Source organism: Alligator sinensis, unplaced genomic scaffold, assembly GCF_000455745.1.
Source record: "Alligator sinensis unplaced genomic scaffold, ASM45574v1 scaffold630_1, whole genome shotgun sequence".
Classification (NCBI taxonomy): Eukaryota; Metazoa; Chordata; order Crocodylia; family Alligatoridae; genus Alligator; species Alligator sinensis.
This window is the reverse complement of record NW_005842522.1, coordinates 4,464-14,841: the sequence shown is the minus strand read 5'-3', so window position 1 is coordinate 14,841 and position 10,378 is coordinate 4,464. Positions and strand designations below refer to the sequence as shown.

At 48.0% G+C, this 10,378-nt stretch overlaps 1 protein-coding gene across 3 annotated transcripts in view; it reads left to right on the top strand.

Moving 5' to 3' along the window:
• Positions 1 to 10,378, top strand: part of TEX264 (testis expressed 264) — an 84,454-nt gene that overhangs the window by 70,434 nt on the left and 3,642 nt on the right. The window lies entirely within an intron of this gene.

The following is a 10,378-nucleotide window of genomic DNA, read 5'->3' as shown; positions in this document are numbered from 1 at the left end:
CACCCAGCACTCTTCCCTGCCTATGCAGGGGGTCAGACTCGATGATCTCAAGCAAATCCCGGGACGTCTCAAGCAAATCCCGGGACGTCTCTCAAGCAAATCCCGGGACGTCATTCTCCCCCTGTACTCGGCCTTAGTGAGGCCGCAGCTGGAGTACTGTGTCCAGTTTTGGGCTCCACAATTCAAAAAGGATGTGGAGAAGCTTGAGAGAGTCCAGAGAAGAGCCACGCGCATGATCAGAGGTCAGGGAAACAGACCCTACGATGACAGGCTGAGAGCCCTGGGGCTCTTTAGCCTGGAAAAGCGCAGGCTCAGGGGTGATCTGATGGCCACCTACAAGTTTATCAGGGGTGACCACCAGCATCTGGGGGAACGTTTGTTCACCAGAGCGCCCCAAGGGATGACGAGGTCGAATGGTCACAAACTACTTCAAGATCGTTTCAGGCTGGACATAAGGAAGAATTTCTTTACTGTCCGAGCCCCCAAGGTCTGGAACAGCCTGCCACCGGAGGTGGTTCAAGCGCCTTCATTGAACACCTTCAAGATGAAACTGGATGCTTATCTTGCTGGGATCCTATGACCCCAGCTGACTTCCTGCCCTTTGGGCGGGGGGCTGGACTCGATGATCTTCCGAGGTCCCTTCCAGCCCTGATGTCTATGAAATCTATGAAATCTATGAAAGCTGTGGCCACACCAAGGCTGGGTAAAGTGGGAGGATGACTTCTTCGGTCTTGTTTGAGATGGATCGGTAGATGTAAGCCGGAGTTTTATTTGCTTTGCTGGCTGCAGCATCACATTGGTGGCTCATGTTCATCTTGTTGTCATTCATGACCCCCAAGTCTCTTTCCATTGTGGTGCTAGTGAGTGTAACACTGCCGAGCTTATAAGTATGATGTGGGTTTTTTCTCCTGAGGTGGAGCACCTTGCATTTCCCCATGTTGAATGGCATCAGGTTTTGGTCTGCCCACCCTGCGAGCCTGTCCAGGTTGGCCTGAATTGCCAGCCTATCCTCTAGCGCAGGGATTTTCAACCTTTTTAAATAAGTGTACCCCCAGCGGCCCCCTTTTTAATAAGCGTACCTGGGGGGGGAGGGTGAGAGGCCGGACACAGAGCGTGGAGGTAACAAGCGGCAGCAGCACAGCATCTGTGCGGCTCTGCTCTCACCTTGCACCAGCCCTGCTCCTGTGAGGCGGTGGTGCGGGGTGGTGGCACTCCATCCCCACTCGCCCCTGCGTACCCCCTTGGACCTTTCAAAGTATCCCTGGTTGGCATGACCGCACTTCTCCATAATTTTGTATAGTCTGCAAACCTAGCCGGTCTGCTTCTGACACCTAAATCTAGTTCATTTATGAATATATTAAAGAGTACTGGTCCGAGTGCTGAGCCCTGGGGGATGCCACAGGTCACCATACGCCATGTTGACTCGGTTCCATCGACTATCACTCTCTGGGTCTGACCATGGAGCCAGTTCCCCAGTCATCGGACCGTAAGGCTGTCGAGGTCGCAGTTCCCCAATTTTACCATGAGGACATCATGGGAGACCAAGTCAAAGGCATTTTTGAAATCTAAATATATGATGTCTACCTCTTCTCCTTTGTCCTGGTGTGATGCATTACCTGGCCATAGAAGGAAATGAGTTGGTCAGGTAAGACCTACCCGCAATGAAGCCATGTTGGCTATCTCTCAGAATGTTGCCTTCCATTAGCCCGTTGTTGATGGTTTCTTAGATGATTTTTTTCAAGATCTTTCCAGGGATTGAGGTCAAACTAATTGGCCTGTAGTTCCCTGGATCTTCCTTTCATGAAGATAGGCACCACATTGACCCTCTTCCAATCTTCAGGAACCTCTACTGAGCACCACAAGTTCTCAAATATCCTTGTCATTGGTCGTGCTATGATGTCAGCCAACTCTTTTAGCACTCTTGGATGCATTCCAACCAGGCAAGCTGACTTGTGGATATCAAGCCTCTCAAGCTGTTCCCTCATAAGATCTTCCCCAACTATAGGCATATGATTGCCCTTATCCTGGTAGTCATGCATCCTGTCAGACAGGGTGATCCCCGTGGGCTGCTGGAAAATAGATGCAAAGTAATCATTGAGGAGATTAGCTTTTTCCTGTGTCAGTTGTCAGTTGCCCCATTTGGTTCAGCAAGGGTCTGATGTTGCCTTTGTTTTTTTTTCCGACTTCCTATGTATTTGAAGAAGGACTTTTATTGTCCTTGATTCCCATAGTCAGTTTGAGTTTGGTTTCAGCCTTGGGTTTTCTGGTCTGCTCCCTACAGGTGTGGGCCAGTGCTGCATAATCCTCCTTAGTGGTAGTTCCTGACTTCCATCTCTTATAAGCTTCTTTTTTCAGATTCAGGAGGTCCACGAGTTCCTTATTGAGCCAGCGGAATCTCCCAGCCCTTTTGCTATCTTTCCTATAGGCCAGAATGGACTTCCCTTGTGCTTTTAGGGTAACATCTTTAAGAAGCGACCACTCACCATGGACTTCTCTTCCTGTCAGATCATGGTCTCTCAGGGCCTCAATAACCAACGTCCTGAGCTTGTGAAAGTCAGCTTTCCTAAAGTCGAGGGTTTCTGCATTGCTGACTGATTTGGCAGCTTTGAGATGGATAGAGAAAGTGATCAATTCATGATCACTGTCACCAAACTTCTCTTCTTTCTTTAGGTTGCTGACTAGATCATCCACTTTGGCCAGTACCAGATCCAGCAGCACCTTACCTCTTGTCAGCCTGTAGACTTCTTGTGTCAAAGAGAACTCATCAATGCGGAAGTTTTCAACAGATCGGATTTGGCTGAATGCTCTTCCCATGAGATGTCAGGGTGGTTGAAGTCACCTGTGATGACCATGCACCGAGAGCGTGCAGCCTCTGCCAGTTGAATAGCGAATTCATGGTCAAGCTCTTCCTCCTGGTTAGGAAATCTGTAATACAGTCCTATAGCTATATCTCCTTCACCATGTTCCCCCATATTCTAACCTAGAGGGTCTCAAATCACCCTCCTTGGGTGCTAATCTCTGCTTGTAGGGAAGTGTACTGCTTCTTCACATAGGGAGCTACACCCCCATTCTTCCTTGCAACACAGTACACAACAGTACACTGCATCCCTGGTCAGCCACCTTAGGAATATTTAGGGTTATCTGTTTTAGGAAGAGCCTGTTTACTGACACCTAGGATATGACCACTAATGGTCCTCTCTCGTCTGCCAGTGTCAGCCCATTCTGGCAAGGCAAAGACCGCAGAGGCAGGTAACATACATTCAGTTCTGCTTTGTGACAGAGCAGTCTCTTAGCTTCTCTCTCTCCCTGCTGATCCCAACCTCTAGATGGGCCATTCCAGTGTGTCTTGTCCTCCGTGGCATTACTCAGAAGTTCTGCTTTGGCTTTATTATCAATGCTGGTGAGTCAGGATCTGGTCTCTCTGGGTGCCTGCATCATGGGTAGAAATGCTCTAATTTCTACTGTGATGTAATAAAGAAATACAAATCTCGTGAAGCTTTAGATAAGGACAAAGCAAAGGCTTTTATAAGTTGGTGAGAACCAGGTATAGTAGTGATGGGCATTTTTTAAACATTCTTTCATGGTACTACAGTATGTTTGTCTGATCCATGGTGACCACTAGTGTTTCTTGTTTTTGCTATACACCTAAGACCTCAGTTACTTTCAAGCATTCTTGCTGTTTAGTTTGCAGCATGTTCAAGCCCATACATTCAGATTTGCATGTGTGCAAAAATGTGCAGTCATAATTTGTGCACACAATAGACTGGGGTTTAAGCTATGTGCAGTGATTGAATGCAGGAAGTGTATGGGGGTACTATTTAATCTCAGGCTGACCATGAGGCACCAGTTGCAGGTGGCTGTGAAACAGGAAATTGAATTCCTAAGATGGATCAGGCAAAATATTTCCAGTTCAGGTAGGAAAATGTTATTGCTATTGTACATGGGGCTGGGGAAACCTCCTCTGAATTCTGTGTACTGCTCTGGTTATCCATGTTTCAAACAGGTGAATCCATCTGGAGCAGGTGCAGTGAAGGTCTAGCAAGACAATCAGGGGAATGGGGAGCCTAGCGTCTGAGAGAAGCCTACAGGAGTTTGGCTTGTTCAGACTGACATAAAGAAGGCTAAGAGGGATATGACTGCTCTGTACAAATACATCAGGCTTGGGAGTAAACACCAGAAAGGGAGAAGAGCTATTTAAACTAAAGGGCAACAATGGCACAAGAACAAATATGCATTAACTGGCCATAAATAAACTTAGGCTGGAAATTAGTAGATTTCTGGCCATCGGAGCAGTGACGTCTGGGCTAGTGGAGTAGTGAAGGCAAACAGCCTGGCTGGATTCAAGCTGGACCTTGATAAATTTATTAAAGGGATTATAAAGCATAGTTTGTTTGCCTATAACAGCAAGGGTCTGTTTTGATGACTGGAAGGTTCTGTCCAGTTTTATGTTCCTTTGCATTTGTAGTTGTCTAACTGGTCGCTTGTATGCACAGTTGCCAAAGCTGTGCACATCATTAAGGTAATGATGTGCACAAAATATTTGTGTGAACTGTTTGTGAGTGTGCCTATCTCAAGAGCCAGGGCAAGCAACCATTTTCCAAAGATGAGACAGCGCAAACCTGCTCGTAGTGGTTATCATTATATGGAATTGCCATTAGTTTCTTTTTCCCCACCTGCTGTGGCTTCTATATCTGGTCTGTATTTTTATCTTTTATACCTCATCCACAGGAGATGCTGCACAGAGAGTGAGGATTCTTCCTCCTTATACAGCACTTGTCTCTGCAGCAGACCCATTCCTGGCAAAGCAAGATTAAGCCAAGGAAGTGAACTCGACTCTTTTGCATTGCAGTTCAAATGGCCAAGCCCAATGCCACTAGGCTGACACATTTAGTTTTAATTACATTTTGTTTAATTAGCAGGCAGTTAACTGTGACTTAACGATGCCTACTGCAGTGGTCCACATGCAGCATCTCTGCAGCTCACACACCATCAGGGTTAAAATTTATTCAAGTTTGGGCCTGCAGATGGTTTGTACTGAGGAGATAACTTCTACTTTCTCAAATTCAGAAAATAATCACTTCACTTCTGCTCAATGCAGCAGATGATCAAAGCACAATCCTCCTGCTAGGCTACTGGCGATGAGAACACAAAGCTTGTCCTGGGAGCTGGTAAGAGAAGGAGGTCTCCTAGAACTTAGAACCCGCTTCATTTGCTGGTCCTTGCTCAGGGGTCTGTACAGTGTCAGGATGAGATCAGACCCCAGCCACATTGATCAGTTTTATTCTTCTTTAAAGACACTCATTGGCAGCACTAGCTGAAGATTTATCACATCTTTCAGCTCCATTTTTGCTCTCTAGCTTTTGATGGTGTCTGTGCACTGTTTTGTAACACAGGCTATCTGTGTGAATGGGATTGAGGCTTTAGCACAGTTCTGTAACATGGGTTTAACATGATGTGGACCCACTAACATAGGCAAAACCAAACAATAACATGCATGGGTTATAGTCTCCTTTACATATAAGTTTCAAGGAGTTAAAATTATTCATGCTTCAGACATAACCATGCAGATGAGCACATCTGGGGAGAGGGGGGGAGTGAGGCTGGTGTCTTTTCCGTGCTGCTGAGGTTCCTCACTGCTGTCACATTGGAGAGCTGCTGTTCCAAAGAGCCTAGTGAGTCTCTCATAACCTTTCTTAGCACCTTTGTCTCTGAGCTGCACTTACTGTAAGACTAACAGTGCCTGCTGGGATATGCTTTCTGTTGACCTTGTGTAAACTCAGATGAAAAAGAAGCACAAAGAAGTGTTTTGTATTTTACCTCAGGAGAGAAAAATACAAGTCCAAACCAAAGCTGTGTAGAGCTTTAAGTAAAATGGGTATGAATGGGGTTACTCAGAGCTGTTCCTAGGAAGGGGGGGGCTTTCTGTTGCCAGCAAGTGAGGCATATTGCCATTCCAACGCAACTGAGATTATTGTCATTACTGAGCATGAGCCAATCTATATATTGTTGTAGCATCTAGGAGCCCTGGTCACAGACCAGGATCGCATTGTGGGAGTTGCCATACAAACACAGAGCAAGACAGTCTCTACCCCACATAACTTACAGACCGAGATGAGACAGCAGGTGGATAGTGACTGAGGAATTCACACGCCCAAGGAAACAGTGACCGAGGAGGAATGTGCCTCTGGGACCTCCTCTTCAGGGTGGGGTTCAGGGTACTGCCCCCATGTCTAGTTCAGAGTTCATGGCCCTTTAGTTCACCCTTTAAGTTTCAGCATTACCTTAGTTCCCTCCATCTGGGAACTAAAGGTTGGGTTTTCCCTCATAGGATGGGGACAAATGGTCCTCAGTAATGAAAACAACATTGGGGTAGAGAAATACGAAATACACAGGAGCGGATCACATGCTGCATGAAGGGAAACTGGACTTCTGTTCTGTTCAGCATAGATGCTCTTGACCTGTTTTTGAGAAGCATCCCTAGAAGTCTTGCGGACAGGACACCCTGTGTGTGCCTGGATGTGTGTAGAAGAGAAAATGTGCATGTTTGTGTGCCTGAGGTGAGGGAAATGTAACCCTATATGATGTGGGAATAGTCCCTAGGCCTCGTTTACTTTTAAAAATATTAACAGCTAGTTTCATGAGCTTTGCTTTTAGTATGAGTGCAGTGAGACTAGGTGCTAGACGAGGAGGTAGTATTGAAACTAATTATTTTTTGTCTTTAAAATAGTGGCCTAAGATCTCAGCATATTGAGAATAGAGTTTCTCTAGACACTTACTCCTGCAGGGGCAGACGCAGGGAATAGTGGTTCATGTTGGGAAAGGGAGTCATTGGGCTGGCATGCTGGGCTGGTAATAGGACAGCTCTAGGTCATCAGATGTCACAGTGATGGGTGCAGAGTAAATGTCGGGTACAATGGAATAGTACCCCTGATGGCAGAAGGTAAGGAAGCAGCTTAATTGAGAAATGTGAGATTTCAAGGATCTTTAATAAGAGAGGAGCAAACCCTTAATGCCCTTGGTTCTGTGGGAACCTGGAAAGGGCAGGCAGGAAGGGGGGTGAGGGCCTGGGAATTGAGTGTGCTGGATGCATCCACCCAAGCCAATGGCAGATGGACACAAAAGCAGAGAAGTGGAAAGCAGCAATTCAGGCTGGCCTCTTTGCTCTCTGAAGAGAAACGTGCCCTGGATACCTGGCATGCAAGGTGAAAGAAAGACAACTGTTGTGTCAGCTGACTAGTCATGCCAAGCCATGCCTTGTGGTTAGACTGGTATTTGTGTTCAGGCACCTGTCTTCCCACAGGCCTGACGTTCACATATCTGTACATCCGCGTGTGTGCCTCTTCATTGGCAGGTGTGTCTGTGTTGCGCTTCCCTTGTCTGTGCATCTGTCCATTCAGTTTTGTCTCCATCTGCTTGTCATTTGGGCTGTGTGTCATCGTAATTCATGGAGTGAATCGAGTCCAGGTGCCAAATTGCTCTTTGTGTAAAGGTTAAATAATAAAATGAAATCTCTCCGCACACTTTCCCCCCACCCGCTCCTCTTAATTCCTTTTTATTGCTTCCATCCCGAGAGCTGTCAGTCAGGCCCAGGGCACTTGACAGTGTCTGCATTGGGAAGGATGGGGGGGTTGTCATTTCTCCCTCCCTCCCTCCCCTAGTTTGTTTATTTCCAGAACGAAAAAGTCAAAGCATTTGAGACAAAGCACTTAGTGACAGAGTGGGGTGGAAGGGGAATAGGCCTGTGTGAAGTGGTTAGTATTTGCTTCTGATTCAGATTTGACCGATTCGGGGGTGAGTGATTCAATTCGGTGATTCCAGTCACTGTCCTGATTCGATTTGGCTGAATCTCTGAATCAGCGAGGCCAGGCCCAGTCCCCACATGCTCTCCCAGGCCGGCAATGGCTGCCTCGCCTCCCCCAGCTCCCAGGTCCCTGCTCTTTGGAAAAAAAAGCCCCGGCTCACTGGGTGCTGCTGGGCAGGAGGCGATCCCTGCTGCTCCCACTGCCCCACGCTGCATGGGGGGCTCTGCACGAGCCCACACCTCCAAAACCCCCAAGCTCACCAGCTCCTGCAGCAGCCTCGGGGCTTCAGTGGACTCATAAAGAGTCCCCCACATAACACAGGGCAGTGGGGGGCAGCAGGGATTGCCCCCCACTGGGCAGGAACTGGTGAATCCAGGGGTTTTGGAGGTTCATGGCAAGCAGGGCATTCATGGGCGGGGCTGGGACAGTGGGGAGGGCTTGGGGGGGCTTATGCAGAGGCCCCCATGCAGTGTGGGGCAGTGGGGGGGCTGCAGGGATAGTCCCCCCACCTGGCAGCACCCGGCGAGCACCAGGGCTTTTTTTTAAAGTACTGAGCTGGGAGGGCAGCCATGGGGGGGCTGGAGGAGCTGGAGGCGCTGGCAGAGGTCCCCTTCATGGTCCCCTCCCCCGCCCCTAGTACTTGCCAGCTCAGAGTCAGCCGCAGCTCCCTGCTGCAGCCACCGGGGACTGCCCGAATCATCAAAGCTCTCCGAATCTTTTCCTAAAGATTCAGAGAGCTTTGAATTGATTCGGACTTTTGAATCGGTCCCCTGATTCAGTTCGGATTCGGAGATTTGGCCACTGAATTGGGCCAAATCTCCTCCGAATTGAATCACCACGCAGGGAAGCCACAGAGCTTCCTTATGGTTGGCTTGTAATGAGCCAGAAGATTAAATGGGAGAGGAGTGCGAGCTTTCTTAACCTTGTCCTGTACTTCACAAATGCATCACTCTGTGGAGGTCTCCTGCTCCTTCCCTCAGGTGAGCCGGACCCATCTGAGCAAACCCAATGTGAGTTTAAAAGCGGAACAAATGTAAAGAGCAAGGAACATGTGTCCTGGTATGTAATCGGCAGGGGCTCGGGATGTGCTGGAACATAACTGCCTTGTCATTTAGCACTGTAGGTAGAGAAGCAGGTATTTTTTGCTGCCAGCCCCTGCAGAGGCTCCCTGTTTCATTACAGTGGACACAGCTCTGCTGCTCCTTAGCCATGGCAGTTCTGGGGGGATAAAAAGACCCTCACAAGTATCCATCCCCTTGCATGCATTGTTTCTGTTCAGTGTTCTTTGAGGGAGAAATGGAGAGAAAGAGCTAGTATTTCCAGAGAAGCACCCTTGTGTTCCGTCGATAACGTGCGTCGCTTGGTTTGATTAGATTAGACCAGCGGACAGCAACATTTTGGAGCCACGGGCTGGAACAGCCCAGCTTAGGCCCGAGATGGGCCCACGTTCTGGCTGCCACTGCTTCTCCCTGCTGCTTGGCCTCAGCACAGCTTCTTGCTACCCAGTCCTGGTACTGGTGCAGGCAAAGCCCCCAGCTCCATGGGTTAGATCCAGCTGCAGGCCATGTATTGCCAACCCCTGGATTAGATGGAACAGGCTGCAGTGTTGTCAGCAAACCCATCTCAGTCCAGGGCAGTGCTCTAAGGGAGACCCTGTGTAGTAACACAGGCATTGTAAGTTGGGTGCTAAAGTGGCACGGTCCACCCCAGAAGCAGCTGCACCTCGCTGGCAGTTGAGGGGCATTCAAATTTGCAACGCCCTTGTGTGGATGGAAAAGACTATCTGAATATCATCCAAGAGGCAGCATCATTGCTTCTTATATTCCCAAGTCATAGCTTTATATGAAAGGTAACAGATTTCCAGATGATAAGACCTGGGCAAGGGTTGCATTTCTTTTGATTTACTAAAACAATTGCATTCACTTCCCCACTTCTTATTAAAAGAAATACAAGAGGCAACAGCTGAATCCTTCTTGATTATAGCTCAGTGTATTCATGTGAGTCACTGGAGTTTCTCCAGATTTACATTGGTGTAACAGTGAGATCAGGAGCAGGTCCCTAGAGTTTCCATTTATATTCAGTACTTTTTATCCACTGTGGCATGTACAGTGTTATCATATCCTCAGGCTGTAAGAGAGGAAGGCAAATCACACCAGCGTCTGGCACTTTAATACCCATTGTGACAAGATAACAAACAAACAGCCAACATCAAACCTAACAGCAGCTTCTCTGTGACTATGGAGAACATCCTTCCTCCAGCAAGAGACCTGCTGTGTTGGGGAATTAGCTGTGCACACACACAAATTATGGTCCTGATTCTTGGGCCTGCTGCAGCTCTTTGCACTGGTGTGAGGCTTCAGGTGGTGGGTTGCATCAGGAAGCAACTCTTACAAATCCACTGTGTTGCTAGGTCTCAGCATGTGCTCTGTGGAGAGCAAAAGTCTATTTTTTTTCTTTTGAAGCATATAAAGTGCTGGTGAAGAAAGTCATCCTAGCAGCAATAGTGACTGAAGTCCTCTGTCCACTGAACAAGTACCCTCAGGGCAGCTGTGATACACAAACTTCCCTCCTGCTGA